The following is a 21,233-nucleotide window of genomic DNA, read 5'->3' as shown; positions in this document are numbered from 1 at the left end:
CCACCTTCTAAATTCTCCTGATCCTTCTACCGCAAATAAGAAATAATTAACTAGCAGGCTGGGATGTTATGGACCATGCGGAGCGCGCAAACTGAATGACACGAGGCAATAAAATCTTTTGGGCAAATGAAATGGCCACAGCATTATTATAACACTAGGGGCAAAGCCCGTTGTATCCAATAACACAACGGGCGCTAGAGCTTGGCAGTGGAAGAGGAAGGGGAGGAGTGGTCTAGTCTGTAAGGGCATGGGGTGAATGCGTGTGTTGCGTGGGAGGTTGTGGTGGCAAATGAGGGCACGGGTGTGGAGATATAGGTGTCAAGAAGCTGTGGTTTGGTATGTTCGTTGAGTGTGGGAGAAGTCTGACCTTTGGGAATTGTGGCATAGTCGTTATAGATGAACTTTCCAGAGCCATGTCTTCACATATGTGAAGGGAAAATCAGACTGCAGACTCTTCTTAGGGGAAGATTACATGGCAACCAATTCCCCCTAGTTCTGTGTCGTTTCCCTTCTTGTGGGAATTAGGCCACAGACACCGAAATGCCCCTGTGCCCTAATAAACATGGGGTAGTCACAGTACACAGGTGTCCACCCTGTTCCTTCTTTTTCCATTTTTTCACTGTTGATAAAATGTTATGTGCCCACATGCTTCTTTCATGGTTGCTCCTTAGAAAAAGAACGGATTTTTGTAGCCTGTTGTTTACTACCCAAAGGAGTCTCAAAGCAGTTTACAAACACCTTTTCCATTCGTCTCCCCACAACAGTCAACCTGTGAGGTATGTGGGGCTATGAGAGTTCTGAGAGAACTTCGAATGGGCGGCAGTGACCCAGCAGGCCTAAGGAAGTCTCAAAGCATTTTCCAATCATCTTCCCTTCCTCTCCCTCTCACTATATACAGTTTCAGGCTGTAAGTATTTATTTAGATCTTCCTGCACTTTCCAGACTCACAGGACTGATGCTGGTCTGCCTGTCTGCGCCCCAGAATACAAACAGTTGCTGGTAAGGGCTGGACATAGCCCATAGCCCAGGAGGGACACTCCTGCACCGCTCCCTCCCAACTGCAGGCAAAAATGGCTCCTTTGAAGGCTGGACTCTGAGGCATTGAATGATTTTGAAGTCCCACCTCCAAACCTCCAGGAATATTTCCAAGCCAGGGGTAGCTAACCTCCAGGTGGAGCCTGGAGAGCTCTTGGAATTACAGCTCACCTGCAGATTATAAAGATCAGCTCCCCAGGCAGAAAGGGCTACTTTGGACAGGGTTGTGGTAGAGAGGAAACATTTAAGGCCTCCCACACAGGTTGTTGTTGTTGAATTGAAAGACTAAAGGCCTATGAAATCTTGTACAGATTACCATGTAATCTTGTACCATGTAATCTTGTACAGATGAAACAGGAGACAAAAAAACAGTTTCATCTTCAGAATAACGCTGTGCAGTGGCCTCAAATCTCCAGAGAGTTGCAAAGAAGAAAGACACATGGCTTGGCTATGTCTAACCCCCAGCCAGAGCAATATTTTAAGTGAGAAGGGGCTCTACTGTGGCCTCCCTGTCAGGCAACTGTTTGGCAGAAGGGGGAAGTCCCCCCCCTCAAAAGGAATGCCCTCAGGCTCCCCTGCATTGCTCTTGGAAAGGCCTCAGTCAGGGCCTGTGAGAGGCTCCTTCGCAGCAGGCCTGAAGGGGGGGAGGGGGAGCACTCTGCAGCCTCCTGCCAGCTCTGTCAGGGTTCTGAGGCAATTTGCAGTTGGACATGGCAGTTAGGACGGCCTTGGGGTGAAAAGGGCTGGTGCAGCCTCTCTTCTCATCCCCCTTGGCAGCCCTGCTGACTTCCTCTCCCTTTGGTGGACAGGAGCAGACTGGCAACTATTTTTCCAGATTGCCAATGGCGGGGATGGAATTTTGGTCTGTCCTGGTGAGGGGCCAATGGGAAGGCGTTTCGTGTCTTCCGATTGGCCCCTCCACTTGTCAGTCAAGGGCCATGGGACCAATTGTTGCCCCTCCCCATCAGGGACTGAGCCCACCTCAACACCCCTTACTGTTTTATTAAGAGGGAAAAGATGAGCGTAGGCGAACCAAGGGATGGATCCGGGCGCGAATGGCGCATGGCTCTTTCAAAGCCCCCCAAAATTATCTCCAGCAGGCCGATCCTTATGGGACCCTGCGACACCCATGGTCGCGTTCCCCATTCCTTAGGCCTGCTGGGTCCCACGGGAGGGTGATGCTGTTGGAGGCCCTACGGACGTTAATCTCTACTAGGGCTCCCACAGGCGAGCAGAGGGCCGCACGCCGAAGAGGAAGGCCAACGTCAGAATCCCCACATAAGGCCTCCAAGCAGGAAAGGTTTGTGAGGAAAATTATGAGAGAAAACTGGCTTCGCATAGACCAAACAAGCAAGGCAACACTATTCAGCCATGTGAAGGATGGACAAGAGTTTGCAAAGGCCACCACACAGTCTGAGGATCAGCCCAGCATCTCTGGGTACAGAAAGAACATGGTGCTGGCTGGTTCCCTCACTGCCTTACTCATGGCTATTGTTCTTTTCATCTGCCTGATTTCATCTGCCTGCTCACATTGTTCAGCTGCCAGAGATAGCCTTCTGGCAAGGTTTCAGAAATGTTCCACAAATGAAGAGCATTCTGGGTCGATGGAGAAAACTCCTCTAATCAAGGACCAGCCTCCTTTTAAAACAGAAGAAAATAAGATTCACTATGAAGACGAGAAGCGCAAGACCATCGGCACTGCAAGACCATCAGAACAATCCAACCCAGAAGAACCGTCATCCGTTCCCACCCTAGAAATACTCATACCTCCTATTCCTCCACCACCTTCAAATTCTCCTGCTCCTTCTACCAGTAAGAAATAATTAACTAGAAGGCTGGGATGTTACGGACCACATGGAGAGCAAAAACTGAATGACAGGAGGCAATAAAATCTTTTTGGCAAACAAAATGGCCGCAGCTTTATTATAACTTGAGCGTAGGCGAACTAAGGGGCGGATCCGGGGGCAAGTGGCACATGGCCCATTAGAAGCCCCCCAAATTATCTCCAGCAGGCCGATCCTTATGGGACCCTATGACACCCGTGTTCGTGTTCTACATTCTTCCCTCTACTCAATATCCAACCATGGCTTCATTAAAATAACAAAACAAATTAATTTTGGATCTTTGGTGCTAAAAGCCAGCCCTGCACAGCGGGCTGTTGTGCAGTTTTACACATAGGGAGTGCTCTGGGACTCCAAAAGGGTTCTTTGTGTGGCTAGAAAAAGTCTCAGAGAGTGTGCAAGCGGTACTAGGAAGGGTTTTTAGAGCTCCAGGAGCGTGCATGCTGCCAACATTTAAATGTGCTAGCGAGCATGTGGGGCTCTGGCTGGGGGCTACCTTTGAATGGGAGAAAGGGGAGGCATTCAGGGTGCTTTCTGCTACTGCAGAACCCACTGCCCCCATGGAAACCACACCAGTATATCTACTGCAGAGTCAGGATGAATATATATTTCTGTTCAAACACATAACTCTCAGCCTGTATGATCTGGCTTTCTAAGGAATTGCTCAGCCACTTTGCCTACTGAATAGCTCACATATGTCAGAAAGGAAAAGGCTGGTTAGGCTCCGCCCCCCTCCCCTCGAAACGTCAGGGAGTGTTGATTGTGGCTTGCTGTAGCTTGGGTGTCCAGCAAGTGTGTTTCGATGTGATTAGTAGAAGGGTGGGGTACGACTAATGGTTTTTTCCTTCTATCGAGGGGGGATATCTGATCATTCGTGGAATATAATGTAGGTATTTCTGAGTGCACTCTTAAAACTGATCAACATGAGGTTTTTTATTCTTGTTAATTTCAAAGTAGCAGGCCTTTGCCCCCCTGATACACAAAGCCTGAAAGCAGCTGGCTGGATACAGACAGCGATGTGAGAGCCTCTGAGTTGACTGATTCATTTTTGGAGAGTGGGTGCCCAAGGAGATTCACAATATAAAGAAAATACATAAAATATATCACATAAAATACATACAAAAACAAATTTTAAAATTACAATGTAGGACTACTTTAATCCGATGCAATCCTAAATAAAGCCGACAGTTGCTTAGTAAGGACCAAAAAAGGGAGGTTCAAGTGTACAACCCAGAGGAGATTGTTCCACAAGTGTGGGGCTGCCACTGAAAAGGCCCTTTTTTCATGTAACCACCAAATAAGCTTCTTTGGTTACTAGGACAGCCAGAAACCAAGGAAGCTTATTAGAGATACTGTTGGAACCTGTAATACAGCTCTGAGGAACTGAAGAAATATGGGAATGGTGGCTGACAGGGATTACTATGTAAAAATCTATAGATTACAAAAAGATTTGAACCTTTACAATTTGTCTGAACAATTTAGTGAACATGAGTTCCAAATAACAAAAAGGTGATACTAAGGTATCCAAATAGGTAATTTTTATACCATGTGCTCAGATTGTTCCTTCTATAAAGATATCATCCTCAGTAAATCAATTTTATTTATATTTTGATTAGATGTGTAACAAACAGTACAGCAGTAAAGGGGATATATTTTTAATAAGTAGTATATGTACTGTTTGAGCCAAATTTGAAGTTTTTTTATTTTTGAACACATATCAAACTGTAAGAGCTAGTATTTTTATTTAGTTAAAATATTAATATCCGGCTTGCTAGTTCAGTGGAGAATTATGGTTATTTGAACTTAAATTTATGTAGTCATTGTCTAGGCCAGTTTTCGTATTATTAAAACCAGAGCAATTAAATCAGTATGAACATTTAAAACTTTAGGTCAAACAAAATCAGATGTTTGCAATAAATACTGTTAGAATTAAGTGTGGGGAAATTGTTCTCTCTTGCTCATAGGATACATTTTCTTACCACAACCTGGTAAATTTGGTTCTTGAAACCTAGTACAATTTAGATGGAGATTAAATTAAATATTATAAAAGGAAGGTTGATGGGAATTGTAAATAATTAAGCCAGTTCTCTGAAATTTATTTAAACCAAGGTATTTGAGAATGGATTTGGATGCGAAGGAACCCTTGCTGTGATCAGTTGTGCAAAAGGGGAAGGAGAGTTGTGTGTGTGTGTGTGGGGGGGGGTGTCTGGTCATTTCAGAAACCAGAGACAATAGAAAACGTGAAGGAACATGTTTTCCTGAGAATGTTTCTGTCTTCTGCAAAAGAAAGCAGATAAGGTTCAAAGTTCACCCAAACATAGTGTGATATCAACGTTATTCAGCTTGACAGAATTCAAGATAAACAACCAATGACTACGGGCCCCCATAGAAAGCATTAGGTGTTTGGTAAGTTAATAAATAAACAAGTAATATTGCTTGGGAACTGTTAGAGCAAGGGTACGTAAGAACCACATGTTGTCTCACTAATGTTCACTCAAGATCACTTAATGCAAACAGCCTTGCTATTGGCCTATTCTTACAACAGTCCCTATGCATTTTAGCCGGACATTTCTTAGGGTTTATTTAAAAAATGTTGCCTGTAGATTTAATGATCCAACTGCAAATTATTACTCCTATTTTTAGAAAGCATTAAAATCAGGGTGGCTGAATAATAATAAAAGGTTGGCTTTCTCCAATGTATTGGCAAATGTTAATTATTCCAAACGAATGAAATAACAATTTATTATGCATAATTTTATTGTGCTATTTCGTCGCTATACATATGTGGTAGAAGAGTCTAATTTGCATTAGAAGAGTTAAGTAAACTCTTCTTTACAATAAGGGACTCAAGTAAACTATCACAAATGGCAGCTAATTAGATAAAATAATTCAGAATACAAAAGTGAGGAGAAAAAGATTAGATTTGTCCCACATATTGAAGGGCATGACATGAAAGAAGTTTGCAGAATTACAAATTATTTAAAATACTGATATTTGAGAATAGTTTTGGATGCATGTGAAGCGTTTATACAACATAATGCTGAAACTGAGAAAAAGAGACAAAAAAAAATTCGAAAAGAGGCTGACTTTTTCTGATGTCTAACTATAATCATTAGGATCAGGGGGCGGGGGGGCTGCAGTCAAGGGATCCCCTCAGCTTTCCTCACAGAAGTCTTGATTAGTGATTAAATTCCTTTACTGAAGAAGCAAATTGACAATTTTATAGCCCCCCCTCCAAAAAAAATGCTAAGAAAGAAAGGACAAGTGGGAAAATATTCACCCATGACAGTTTCTCTTTAAGATGTTACTCCTTCAGATCTACAAACTGCTTTTAGACATGTGGTACAGATGCATTTCAGACTGCCTCGATATTTAATAAGGGATTTCAAAATGTAGGTGAATGCATACCCGATTATTATTAAAATAACTTAAAGTCTACAATTTAAGACTCAATAACCCCCACTGCTGAAGATGCAACTCAAAAACTTTGGCCACCTCATGAGAAGGAAGGACTCCCTGGAGAAGAGCCTAATGCCGGGAGCGATTGAGGGCAAACGAAGAAGGGGATGACAGAGAATGAGGTGGCTGGATGGAGTCCCTGAAGCAGACGGTGCGAGCTTAAATGGACTCTGGGGAGTGGTAGAGGACAGAAAGGCCTGGAGGATCCTTGTCCATGGGGTTGCAATGGAATGGACACGACTTCGCAACTAACAACAACAACAACAACAAAACCCAACTGCACTTCATTTTGGGGTACAATGTACAGAGAGCAGGGTTTGCAAAGCCCCTCTTGTGTTTTGAGCGGGGGGGCGGCTGTTTTCAGAGGGCAGACACGCTAGGGGAACTGCGAATACATGCATCCTGTTTTTTCCAGGGGGGATGCTTATCAATACTTTCCATAAACATGAATCTCACTCTTTTCTAATCCCACCTCACATCCTTACACATCCTCCTGTCACAGTGAAATCACAGGTCAGACAGAGTCCAAATGATTTTATTTTATACAGCTGATCTTTTAATATGCATTTATACATGTGGGTTGCATAATACTACTAGTATGACACAATTCTGTAGATCACCAAAAAGATATGAAACCTCTTGATGTGATGAAATATGAAGTCCTTATAATGAATATATATGCTTCACAATGCTAGGTGACCAGAACTAAAGCCCTTACTTCTAAATTTCTAATGTTCTACACAGTTCAAATTTTTGTAACCTGAAAGCAAATACCAGAATTCAGAGAATTCGGAGAATACATGGACTTAAAGGCTAAAGTTGCTGTTTGAAGACACCTGTTGAAAAAAAATCTTTACCTCAGCTGTCCTTCCAGAAGTTTTGATTAGTGACAAGCAAATCAATAATTTTATACCAAAAAATGCTAAGAAAGGCTAGGAGGAAAAATGTTTCATCCCTGTCAGTTTCTCTTTAAACTCTTACTCCTTCAGGTCCACAAACTGCTTTTAGACATGAGGTAAGGATGCATTTGAGACTGCCTGGATATTTGCCAGTGGAATTTAAAGTTTAGGTGAATACATACCCAATTATTAAAATAACTGAATCTTAAAGTCTACGATTTAAGAATCAATAATCCACACCACACTTCACTTTGGGGGACAAGAAAGAGACGTTCCAAAATACCACCTGAGATGCTACCTGCTCTCCAGTTATACCAAAGAAAAACGCTAGTTCTGTGATTTTCCATAGACTATTGGTAACATGGGGAGTCCTTTTTTGATTTTTGTTTTTTTTTTAGCTGATGCATGTGTTTATTGTAGCCCCCAGCGGATCTCTCTCATGGTAAGCAATGTCTCAAATAGGTAATGTGCATAGGAAACACAAGCTATAAGCTACTGATTTATGATTTCCTTTACTGAAATAGATATTTTGAGATGCACTCTATCGATGCAGAGTCAGTCTGAGTAAACAAATCGTCTGAACTTTAACAGGAGGATGGGGGTAAAAACGGTGTGAGCCTGCAGTGTCAGTGCTGCTGTACAGTAGATACTAAGGACAGTCCATATGTATGAAAGTCCTTGACTGACTATTATTTTATTAGCAGAATTCCCCTCAACTCATGGTTTGTTCTAAAGCAACCCAAAGTGCAATTGAAAAGCAAGCATTTTGTATTTATTTATTTTATTTCTTATTATACTTATATACCGCCCTCCCCGAGGGCTCAGGGCAGTTTACAGAAAACAGGGAGGATACAATTAACACATGGTAACAGGTAACAATAACAGCAGTAATAACAACAATAATTTAACATGGTAATAACAATGATACATAAAATAGAAATTGTAAGAGCCTCAGCTCAACTCTTACTGGCTCCTGTGGGCAACCGATCAATGTTAGTCGTAAGGCGGGGGGGGGGGGGAGCAGGTGCCAGAGATAGCTTTCTGGCAAGATTTAAGAAATATTCCACAGATGAAGAGCATTCTGTGTCGACGGAGAAAACTCCTCTAATCAAGGACCAGCCTCTTTTTAAAACAAAAGACGAGAAGTGCAAGGCCATCACCAGTGCCAGTGCATCAGAACAATCCCACCCGGAAGAACCGTCATCGGTTCCCACCCTAGAAATACTCATACTTCCTATTCCTCCACCACCTTCAAATGGGGTGGGGCATGATGACAGCCCTTCCAGTGACCTCAAGGGGCATGGTGAAATGTTGGCACTTCCGGGGCATGAGGCACGGGGTGGGAAATGATGATTCCACTTTCGGTGACCTCAGGTCTGTGATTATGCAAATACGTCAATTAGTATGCAATTAGTTCTGCCCTCTACACAGAATGCGATTTACGTTTCGATTTGGGGCAATTTCAATTTTCCGTCTGCAGCAGGAAGGATTGATCCGGAGTGACGCTATCTTTATTGTGCGATATCTTAGAGTGCTTTTAATGCTCAATATATTTTAAGATTGCATTTTTTAAAAATCTGGGCTCTCCTCTGTGGTAGACAACACGTGATTGGGCACAGGTGGTCATGTGACAAAGATGCCTTAAAGGAGAAGCCCCAAGGCCTATCAGAATCTTTCATTTTATCCCCAGACATGAGTAAAACCTGGACTGGAACTCATCCAGATTCTAGTATCCTTGATTAGCCTAAAGCATCCATGATAAGGATCATAGAATCATAGAATAATAGAATCATAGAGTTGGAAGGGGCCATACAGGCCATCTAGTCCAACCCCCTGCTCAACGCAGGATTAGCCCTAAGCATCCTAAAGCATCCAAGAAAAGTGTGTATCCAACCTTTGCTTGAAGATTTCCAGTGAGGGGGCGCTCACCACCTCCTTAGGCAGCCTATTCCACTGCTGAACTACTCTGACTGTGAAAAACTTTTTCCTGATATCTAGCCTATATCGTTGTACTTGAAGTTTAAACCCATTACTGCGTGTCCTTTCCTCTGCAGCCAGCAGAAACAGCATCCTGCCCTCCTCCAAGTGACAACCTTTCAAATACTTAAAGAGGGCTATCATGTCCCCTCTCAACCTCCTTTTCTCCAGGCTGAACATTCCCAAGTCCCTCAACCTATCTTTATAGGGCTTGGTCCCTTGGCCCCAGATCATCTTCGTCGCTCTCCTCTGTACCCTTTCAATTTTATCGATGTCCTTCTTGAAGTGAGGCCTCCAGAACTGCACACAGTACTCCAGGTGTGGTCTGACCAGTGCCGTATACAATGGGACTATGACATCTTGTGATTTTGATGTGATGCCTCTGTTGATACAGCCCAAAATGGCATTTGCCTTTTTTACCGCTGCATCACACTGCCTGCTCATGTTTAGTTTACAATCCACAAGTACCCCAAGGTCTCGTTCACACACAGTGCTACCTAGAAGCGTATCCCCCATCCAGTAGGCATGCTTTTCATTTTTCTGACCCAGATGCAGAACTTTACACTTATCTTTATTAAATTGCATCTTGTTCTCATTTGCCCATTTTTCCATTGTGTTCAGATATCGTTGAACTCTGTCTCTATCTTCCGGAGTATTTGCCAGTCCTCCCAATTTGGTGTCATCTGCAAACTTGATGAGTAGTCCCTCCACCCCCTCATCTAGATCATTAATAAATATGTTAAAAAGTACCGGGCCGAGCACCGAACCCTGAGGTACCCCGCTACTCACCTCTCTCCAGTCTGATGAAACACCATTGACAACAACTCTTTGAGTGCGGTTCTCTAACCAATTCCCTATCCACCTAACGATCTGAAAATCCAGATTGCAGTCCTTCAACTTATCCATCAGAACATCATGGGGAACCTTGTCAAAAGCTTTACTAAAATCCAAGTAAATGACATCAACCAAATTTCCCCGATCCAGCAAACCTGTTACTTGGTCAAAAAAGGAAACTAGGTTGGTCTGGCAGGACCTGTTGGAGACAAATCCATGCTGACTTCCTTGGATCACCAAATTGTCCTCCAGATGTTTGCAGATCGCTCCCTTTAATATCTGCTCCATTATCTTCCCCACAACAGAGGTCAGACTCACTGGTCTGTAGTTTCTCGGGTCATCCTTCCTCCCTTTTTTGAAGATCGGAATAACGTTTGCTCTTTTCCAGTCCTCCGGGACATCTCCAGTCCTTAAAGAGGTTCCGAAGATGATGGACAAGGGCTGTGCAAGTTCTCTGGAAAGTTCTTTGAGTACTCTCGGGTGCATTTCATCTGGACCAGGGGATTTGAACTCATCCAGTGCAGCTAAATGCCTCTCGACAACCTCTCTATCCATGTTAACCTGCCACCCAGACACTGTCCTTTGGCTACAGCCATCTCTAGACGTGCCTAAACACTTTGACCTGTGGGAAAAAACAGATGTAAAATAGGCACTAAGCCTTTCTGCTTTCTCTGCATCTTTCGTTAGAGTTTGTCCATCCGCACCCAACAGCGGGCCTATTGCCTCCTTTACGTTTGCTCCTCATGTAACTGAAAAATCTTTTCTTGTTACAATGGGCTTCCCTGGCCAATCTTAGCTCACTCTCAGCTTTGGCCTTTCTGATGATTGATCTACAGTGCCTAGTAACCTGTAGGTACTCTTCTTTAGAGCTCTGTCCTTCCCTCCATTTCCTGAACATTTTCCTTTTCTTTCTTAGTTCCTCTTGAAGTTCTCTGTTCATCCAAATAGGCTTCTTAGAGCTCCTGCAGTGTTTTCGTATTTCTGGAATAGTCATTGATTGAGCATGCAATAGCTCTTGTTTGAGTAGCGCCCACCCTTCACATGCTCCCTTCCCTTCGAGCATTCTCGTCCATGGTATGACACTCATCATGTCTCTGAGTTTATTAAAGTTTGCTCTATGAAAATCCAACATCCGCGTCTGGCTACAAGCTTCCTTGGCTCCCCATCTCAAAAGGAATTCTATGAGGACATGGTCACTTCCCCCTAGGGTCCCCACCTCCTTCACCTCATCCACCAACTCTTGCCTGTTGGTCAGTATTAAGTCCAGTATGGCTGAACCTCTTGTGGGTTCATCTACCATTTGATAAATGAAATTGTCAGCCAGGCAGGTCAGAAACTTGCATGACTGAGGACGCTTCGCAGAGTTTGTTTCCCAGCACACATCTGGGAAATTGAAGTCACCCATGATGACAAGGTCCTGCCGTTTGGATATTTTCTCAAGCTGCGCACAAAGTGCAGCATCCACATCCTCTCGTTGGTCAGGCGGTCGGTAGCAGACACCAACCACCACACTGTTTGTTTTCCCCTCGCTTATTTTCACCCAGATGCTTTCCACTGTAGATATGCTCTCCTTCACTAGAATTTCCTGACAGGTAAGCCCTTTCTTCACATACAGTGCCACTCCTCCACCTCTTCGATCTATTCTGTTTTTTCTGAACAGTTCATATCCATCCACCATTACATTCCAGTCATGAGAATCATTCCACCAAGTTTCTGTGATGCCTACTAGATCATACCTTTCCATCAACATGAGAAGTTCCAGCTCTTCCTTTTTATTGCCCATGCTTCGGGCGTTAGTATAAAGACATCTGAATCCTTTTACTTTTGGTTCCCTATGAGCTGGCCTTGCCGGTTGGGCTGCCTCCGATAGTTTTCCTTCCATACACTCCCTATGTTGATCGTCTCCTTCCCCTAGTGGCTTTAGTTTAAAGCTCTCCTGATGAATCTCCCCAGGTTCCTGCCAAACACATTCTTCCCCAGTTTCGATAAGTGCAGTCCATCAGGTGCTAGTAGGCCTTCCTCAAGAAAGCCTATCCCATGGTCCCAGAAACCAAATCTCTCCTGCTGGCACCAACTACGCAGCCAGTGATTCACCTCCATTATCTTCCTCTCCCGACGCATTCCTCTTCCCTTGACAGGCAAGATTGAAGAGAATACCACTTGTGCCCCCGTTTGCTTGAGCTTCCTCCCCAGATCTTGATAGTCTGGACAGGATCTGTCCAGCCAGTGTTTAAAGCCTGCCAGTGGTCCTTTATGAAACACCACTAGTGTTTAAATGATGTCACAATCATCAACAGACACACATAAAGCTTGCCCACAGTGCTAGCTGTGCAGTCTGCACAGACCTGCTTGGTGGGGTAGACCTTGCTGACTTGGCTTATAGCCATCTCTTATTTTGGATACTACTAGTGCCCCTTATGGGGCTGGATGGCACTCAAGGGCCTTGCCCTACCCCCTGCCGCTGCACATTGGAAATCCTCAACAGCAACAGGATCACCGACTCTCCTGGATTCCACCTAATTCCTCTTCCCCAGCCAGGAGTTCATCCTCATCCTTTCGCATACTTGGACTTTACTGGGAATGCAATTTTGACTATCGGAAAAGAAGTTTGGGATTCCTATCCGTGGGCTGAATACTTGATCCTCAGGGCCAACAGCCTGAGCAGAGTTCAGACTTCATCTCTGGAAGGCTTGCATTCCCTTACATACTTGGACTTATTACACAATAAAATCCATATCATCGAGAGGAACGCATTTGAGGCCGTCCTGTTCCTGGAGATTATCAACCTCAACGGTAATTTAATCGACCAGATTTCAGAGCCTGGAATGGCATGCAATTCTTGCTCACAGTGGATCTCAGCCACAATCCCCTGACAGTCATTCAGGATTCTACTTTTTACAGTCTGCCATCGCTGAATTTCCTAGACCTTGGTGCCACCAAAGTGACACCGAAGACATTGGAGAACCTGCTGCAGACCTCACTGCATTTAAAAATGCTTATATTGCCCAGAAAGATGTTCTGCTGCCTTTGCTCCGGTAACATAAAATGTTGTAACCCGCCACGAGCCGTAAGGGAGTGGCGGGCAATAAATCGAAAGATAATAATAATAATAAAAATAATAAGGAGAACACTGTGAAGATTCATTTGAGACTCTCAGGTTGGATTGCGCAAAGTCATGTGCCATAGATGGGAATCTGTGTGAAAACAAAGAGCTTTCGAATGGCATGCAAGAAGTCTTGAAAATATTAGAAGCCAGGAATCTGAACAGTACCAACCTGCTTAACATCTTGCCAGAGAGAGCTGAACCGCACAATTACTTGCTGGAGAGTGCTGAATCAAACAGTGACATCCTGGCACCAGCCCAAAACTACTCCAACATTGCTCTCAAGGTTAATTTGTTAAAATCAGTCAAACAGGTCATGCAAATGAAGGGAGATGAGCCCTTGGATATGAACTGGGCTGACCAAAAGCAGTTGAAAACACTTTATCTGCTGGCCAGTGTGCTGGAGGGTGCACTCAAAGAAAAATCATGGAACTACTCCAAGGGACTCCAGAGGCAACTATTCAAAAAGAACTTTCTGCCCAAGGCTTAGAGGAATCCCCACATAAGGCCTCCAAGCAGGAAAGGATTGTAAGGAAAATTATGAGTGAAAACTGGCTTCGCATAAACCAAAGAAGCAAGGCAACACTATTCAGCCATGTGAAGGATGGACAACACTTTGCAAAGGCCACCACACAGTCTGCGGATCAGCCCAGCATCTCTGGGTACAGAAAGAACATGGTGCTGGCTGTTTCCCTCACTGCCTTACTTATGGCTATCGTTTTTTTCATCTGCCTGAGTAAGATGTGCTCAACAGAAAACAGAAAGATGTGCTCAACAGAAAACAGAACCTATCCCGGGCTATTTTAAACAATTTCACAATGAATACAAATAAACATTTCTTATGTCTTCTTTTTTATATATGTATATGTATATAAGCACAACCAGAACGGCCTCCAGATTTAACCGTTTTCAATTGAATTTTCCTCAGTGGTTGTTTTTCAAGTTTTCCTTTTAAATTATATATATGTGGCCTTTGGCTCCCAGGTTTGGGGAGGTCTAGTCAACAACTTCCTTTGCAGTTATTATAGACAATCCTAGGGTGGTAAATGGCTTGCCCAAGACAGTATGTTGTATGATGGCTGCACTAATAATGATATTTGTACTACATTGATAATACATTTTTTAAAAATGTACCCAAACTGAGAGGCAGCAGCCTTCCCTATCTCAAACCCAATAATCCTTGGTTGTGACTCAGGGTTTCCATTGTTACCATAGTGGTTGCTTTGCTATGAGACCTGTTAAATGATGTCAAGTGAGGTTCACATTAACAGGGCTACCGATGTGCAGATTGCCAGAAACCTGGATAAAGCACTCATCAAGCTGTCCAAACAGAATAATAAGAAACAACTGGTAAGTAATGGAACTCCTCAATGTACTCCCTGGTTTCATTATATACCCACAAACAAAAACACTTTTTTTTTAACCTGTTTACCTGGGCATTGAATGCTTTGTCTTCCATTTCCATGGACTCATTAAAAGCCTCGTCATTTTTTGTGTCCTTTTGAGTTTCCTCATCTTCAGATTCCTCAACATCAGTGGTCCCCAACCTTTATATCACCGGGGACCGGTCAACGCTTGACAATTTTACTGAGGCCCGAGGGGGGGTAGTCTTTTGCCAAGGGACGTCACTGAGCCCCTGCTCCACTTGCTTTCCTGCCGGTGCCCCTGACTTCCTGCCACCCACTGAGGGGGGCTGCCAGCAGCAGCTGCACAGTGCCATGCCAAGGGGGAGCCCCAGCCATGGTGGCCCCCAGAGAGCACCAAAGATGAGCTGGCAGCAAAGTGGCGGGGCAGCAGCCCCCAAGGCAGCAGCTGGGGAGGAAGACATGGAGGAGCCGAGGCCCGGTACCGAATGATCCAAGGACCGGTCCGGGAGTTGAGGACCACTGTTCAACAGGATTCCGGTTCATGCAACACAGAGAATTGGGTATCCCCAAGTTCACCTCATCTGCAAGATGGCCTGCAACAGGATGGGTTCCCCAAGATGGTAGCATTGTGCTTTCTATGTTTGCAAGGCCACCTTTGCAGTTATAGGGCATTTGGCCATCTCGGCCTCCTCACTGAGGAGCCAGTAAACAAAATGAGTGGGAATATCTTTGGAGGGCTGTCCCAGCCTCTTTGCTATTGGTCAGAGGTGACAGGGTGTGTTGTTAGAGGGAACACATGGCCATACCTGGTCATTCCCATTGGTTGTGACGCAGTAGGGAGGGTTGGTCTATGCTGCGCATCACTTCCAATGCTGTCACGAGGGGTGTAAAAAGATGGCTGTGTTTCCGATGGGAGCACGGTCTGTGGAAATTGTTTCTGGAGGCAAAGAGGACAGAAGGTGAGGGCATAACTCCATCACTTCCAGGGAGGCGGGTAGATGTGGCGTAATGGCAGCACTTCCAGAGCAGTGGGCAGGGGCCAAAGGGCATGATGATGCCGCTTCCAGTGTCATCAGGGGGGTGGCGTAATGGCGGCACATCCCGGGCATGTGGCACGGGGTGGGGCATGATGAAGCCACTTCTGGTGGTGTCAGGGGGCGTGGTTATGCAAATAGGTTAATTAGTATGCACGGTGGTGGGCGTGGTTATGCTCATTATACCGCCTGCAGCCAGCCTACGCGAGCCAAAGGGACAGCCTCGCCACGGTAAGCAGCTGCGCAGCTTCACGTCCCCTTCGCCTCTCCGCCCACCCATCCAATGCGCTCTTCCACCCCCCCTGGTATCTCCCCCACGACCCGAGATCTCCCACCGCTCCACCGGCGCTTTCCCGCACACAACCACACACACACAGCCACTACGCTCCTCCCCCACCCACCCACCCCTCGCCCCTGCAATCGCTGCTCACCACTGCCACCGCTTTCTCACGCCGCCTTCTGCACCGCCTTCCACACCACCCCATCTACCCCCAGGAGCCTGGCTGCTGCCATGATCTGGCCTGGCTCCTGTGCCCGCCCTGCAGCCACCTAATCGACTGGGAGGGTACTTGAAGATGGCTATCCTATCACCTCTTAGTCATCTTAGTCATCTTCTCTCCAGGTTCAACAGATTAGACTCCCTCAACCTTCCCTCACATGGTGTCCAAACCCGATTGGTGTCCAAACCCCTCACCATATTCGCTGCCCTCCTCTGGACACATTCCAGTTTGTCTACAATTGTGGTGCCCAAAACTGAACACAGTGCGGTACTCTAAATGAGGTCTAACCAGAGCAAAGCGGTACCATCACCTTGTGTCAACTGGGCACCATGCGTCTTTTGATACAGCCCAAAATCCCATTTGCCTTTTTAGCCATTGAGTCACACTATTGACTCATGTTCAGTGTATGGCCTACTAGTCTCCCCCGCCGTAAAATGATGCACTTGACTTTCCCTACCTAAATGCAGAACTTTGCATTGCTCCTTGCTCAGTCACTGTTAGGTAGTAACTCAATGGCATTTATGTACATAAAACTGAGTCACAGGTTTCCTCCATTAGGAAAAGAGAAGACCTTAAAGGTGGTCAATCTTTCTTTTTCCAGCAGTATTGAAGCATAGCTGCGTTACAAACAGAAAGTCAGTAGGTAACTTGGGGGAGGGGGGGATGTTCCTAGCTTGAGAGAGAATGAACTCTTTTATAAAGACACAGGGCCGTTCCGCATTCGTCCAAAATAGCACAATGGTTACTAATTGAAATCACAACAGTTTTGCCGTTATGCACAACGTCGTTGACAATCTGCAACACTCCTGAAACCGATCCGCAAAAAGCGCTTCGTTGTAGCGCTTTCAGGGAAATCCCAAAAAGTGGATTCACCCTCCAGAAAGCGCTACACTCCTGCAACCAATCTGCAACTCTAGCGGGAAAGTTCTGTGCGTTACCATTGTTGCGGTTTCTGCAAAGTCCCTCCCTCTGGCTCTCTCCTCTGATCTTCCGGCGAAGCAATCGCCATTTTTTTCTCCGAGCGAGCGGAGATCAACGCACCAGCGAGCCTTCGTTTACCCAGTGAGACTTCCCTGGCTGCAGCCCCTCTGTTTAAAGTCACTAAACTTTCCCTTTATTTTTCACACTGTTTTCGGCCGAAAATCGCGCCTGTGAGGGGGGGGGGATTTTTTTTTTCACTCGGGGGGAGCATGGCAACGATGAAACGGCAGCTCAAACACCACTTGCTAGCTGGATGGGTCTCTCCGTTGCAACGAATCAACGCAGATTCGTTGCAATGTGTGTGGTTTTTTTTAATCCTTCCTTAAAGGGAAAGGGGCTGTTTGGGAGCATGATAACGACCGCCCATTGGCTGCTTGACGGCCAGGGGTGGGACGAGCTCGGCAATAGAGCTTTCTGGCTAGCGATTTTTGCCGAGACCGGAACCCTGTGGGAAACGATAGAAACGCAAATGGATTCCACTACAAAGGCAGGTATGCATAACGACGAATTCCACTATATAAAATGGCGATTTTTCGTTCAGCAAACAATTTGCTACATGGATCCTGGTGCGGAATGGCCCACAGAATACCTGTCAGAGAAGATCCAGCGTTGCCAAGCCTCTGTGAGACCAACTCTTTAACATAACAGAACCTGAAACTTAATACACCTGATGCTGTAGAACAGGTGAGCTTGCTTCTAAGAAGGGAAGAGGAGGAAGCAATGGGGAAGTCTGCATATACAAGAAGTTAAGCATTGGTGCTTAGGGCCTTAAAAGGTACAGAAAAGGAATTCAGGCATGGTATTTTTGTTTTGGTAAGCTAATTTCCAGTAAATCTAGATCTCCATGACATATCCCACAACTTTTTGCTGATGAAAATTGGGATTATATTTGTAAGGCCCTAATTTATACACAAAAGATTGCTGCTCAAAACAACTGCCATCATACAATGCTGAAGGTTCTATGTCTTCTGTTGTACCAACTTCCTTGGCAGTACTTCCTCACCCTGCACTTCGGGGGGTTGCCATGGTGGAGTCTGGCTCAGCAGGGTCTTGGCAGACTTTAATAGTGCCTGGATTTTGCAGAAGCCTAGACTGTGGAGGAGTGTCATTGGTTGTGGAAGACAGTGAGCCAGTCTGTAGGGCTGGGTCCTGCTATACATAACACCTTCCAACTCTAGGATTCTATTATTCTTATCCTGGATGATTTAGACTGATCCTGCATTGGGCAGTGGGTTGGGCTAGATGGCCTGAATGGCCCCTTCCTACTCTAGGATTCTTATCCTGGATGCTTTAGGTGGTTTAAAGTGGGAGTAGATATCCAGGCTCCACCCCCCTCCCATGCAAAAACCAAGAGAGAGCTTTCTCATGTTTGGGAGGGAGAAGGGGGAGCAAGGGAAAAAGCAGTGCTTGGAGTTAGATTTTAGAGGTACAAATCAGCGGGCTAGAAGGGTGTATTCTCTTTCCTAGAATGAATTAGGGCCTTTGGAAATCCTCCCAGCAATATTTATAATCTCTGTCCATGTCATTTGGTTGAAGGCTATGGCCAATACAGCTGGTATAACTGTAGAAAGGACTGGAGACCACTGACAGGTTCATAATTCTGAATTGCATATTTGGGTTTACAAACACACACTTTAGGAATGATAATTTGCAAAGACCAACAGAACAGGACTGGCTGCTGCCTTTCAGGGATGCCTGACGAAGATCCCGGTGTAACTCGAAAAGCTTATCCCACTTACGGCACCCAATTAAGCCCAGCATTCCCCCCCCCTTCATTTCTCTTTCCATCGTTCCACAGTGAAGCTGGAAAAAGGCAGGCTGGGAATTTTGTGCAACCCTGTACTGCCGACATGTGGCTGAAGAACGAAATATGGGTAGGGGGGAGGAGACAGCAGAATAACTCACCCCTATTGGAGGCAAACTGGGAATGAGAGCTGGTAAGGCAGCAGTCCTCAGGCTAAATACCAGAGTGGGAGGTCATGAAGGAAAAGCCTAGCATTAACCCCTTCCTGGAAACCTGGCAGTCAGCACCAGAGTGATCTGCAGGTAAAACCCAGGTGATTTTGTTTGTTTGCTTTTAGCTTCTGAAACTATCTGCCTCCAAATTCCTAAATATCATGTGAACAGTTTGCTTCTTTTCTGATATTTAGCAACCCTAAATATAGATTCTCTAACCCTACAGCTCTGAGTTGCCACCTCTGGGTTGGGAAATTCCTGGAGATTCGGAGGGTAGAGTCTGGGAATGGCGGCGTTTGGGGAGGAGAGGGACTTTAGCAGCAGCGGTGGCCAAACTGTGGCTCTTCAGATGTCTATGGACTACAATTCCCATGAGCCCCTAACAACACCTTTGTCCAAGAGAACCAATATCTGTCACCTGGAGTTCAGCTTTCATTCCAGGAATTTCCCAGTCACCACTTGAAGATTTGTAACACTATTTATATTGTTTCTTTAAACTGACTCCCCACCAAATTCACCCATCATAGACTCCTCCTCACCTCATTCTTTGTATTATACCCCACAGTTCTCTCCAACAAGGACTCAAAGCCAATTACAATATCCTTCTCCTGACCCCTGATGTATCCTCACAGCAACAACCCTGTGGAGTAGATTAGGACGAGAAGGTATGTGATTGGCCCAAGGTCACTTAGTCAACTATCATGGCAAAATCCCATGCAGGATCCAAACCTGGCTCTCCCAGATCCTAATCTGACAGTTAACTAGTTCCCCTGCCATTTGGCCCTCTGTTACCAGCTAGCCTAAGGGGAAACATCCTGTGCTGCTAATAGATGCTTAATTTGTGGGCATATGTCCTGAAGCTTTCCGTGGCATGGAGGTAAATAATATCACCTAATAATTGCTGCAGATCCAACTGATTTTAGAAGGACAGTTTGAAAGCTAGAGAACCCTGAACATTCCACAGTAGAAATGATTTGCACAAAATTTCAAACAGAGAAGATGAAGATTTGAGAACCTCAAATGGAGGGAAAGGTACTTTTAACAACTAACTACAGGGAATCTGAAATTTAACAGATAAAGATCCCCCTGTAAATACAGGGGAGTTCACTTTTACTCTTCACGTTTAGAACTGATTGTACTACTTTAGGTTGCAGGGGGAGCACTCTTAAAAAAATTGAACATAAAACCCCAACTCTCTGCAAGTTATAAATAAAAGAGCTTGGGCACAAGGAGACAAGTTCTCTTTCCTTGCTGCTATGCCCTCTGTCTATTTTTGATTTATTTATTGGCCCATTTGAATCATAGAATTATAGAATAATAGAGTTGGAAAGGACCCCCTGGGTCATCAAAATGTACTCAAAATGCAAAAACCTAACTGAAAGGCAGGAACCGAGTGGTTGGATCCTGTCTGTACAATGTAAATCATAAAATTATATAAACATTTGTTGTACGCAACTTGCAAAACTAAGAATTTAAAAAGATATCCAAGGCCCATAGGCTATTCACAGAACAATGTAATATGGACCATGCGATTTGGATATACAAAAAAAGGATACACAGAATGAAGCAATAGGGTAAAAATGCAATCTGTGTATTGCTGGTTATACACAATAATGTAAAGGTCACTTGAAGAAAAATTCTTCCTACAGTTTTGAACCTTAGACCCAAAATGGGTCTTCTTCAGAGGTCTAATTATGGACACATGGTGGTGAAGTCAAAAGTATCCAAAGTAACCCATAAGAGAAACAGAGTTATAGAACATTTTTTTTAGGATGGCAAAATCAATTAAGATGGAACAGATAGGAATTGTCCATTGTTAAGTATGGGAGGACCCCTGCCTCACAGACTGGCATACTGTCTTCCACAACCAGTGGCACCCCTTGATCATCGAGACTTGAGCCCTAGCCAAGACAAGCCAGATCAGCCACAGGTTCTGAGTGGCAGCCTCTATCCAACACAGGTATTGCCTGACTCAAATATTGCTCTCCTCCTAACCCCTTCTCACCCCCATTGTATTGCTGATTCAGCTAAAACTAGTTTGCCCAGGGGCTCCTAGGCAAACTCTCCTCTTTGTCTTGCATATGACTCATGCTTGGCCGCTCTACCTTGGGAAATCTCTTCCCCAAACCCAGCAGCTAGACCTATTGAGACATGATAGCTCCCTTTTCTTAGATCCATTGACGCCTTTGTCTAAGCCCATCAACGGCCATCTCCAGACCAGGCCAGGGCATTGCCCTGCTTCATGGA

The 21,233-nt window shown here is 44.9% G+C and overlaps 1 protein-coding gene across 1 annotated transcript in view; it reads right to left on the bottom strand.

The window, feature by feature from the left end:
• Positions 1–15,453, bottom strand: part of TLR4 (toll like receptor 4) — a 76,551-nt gene extending 61,098 nt beyond the window's left edge. The window contains exon 1 of the mRNA XM_077306189.1: positions 15,322–15,453. The gene's annotated coding sequence lies outside the window, so the exon portion shown is untranslated. The remainder of the gene's footprint in view (positions 1–15,321) is intronic.
• Between the last annotated feature and the right edge of the window lie 5,780 nt (positions 15,454–21,233).

Source organism: Paroedura picta, chromosome 12 (genome assembly GCF_049243985.1).
Source record: "Paroedura picta isolate Pp20150507F chromosome 12, Ppicta_v3.0, whole genome shotgun sequence".
Taxonomy (NCBI): domain Eukaryota; kingdom Metazoa; phylum Chordata; class Lepidosauria; order Squamata; family Gekkonidae; genus Paroedura; species Paroedura picta.
The sequence above is the reverse complement of the archived record's forward strand: the minus strand, read 5'-3'. Positions and strand labels throughout refer to the sequence as shown.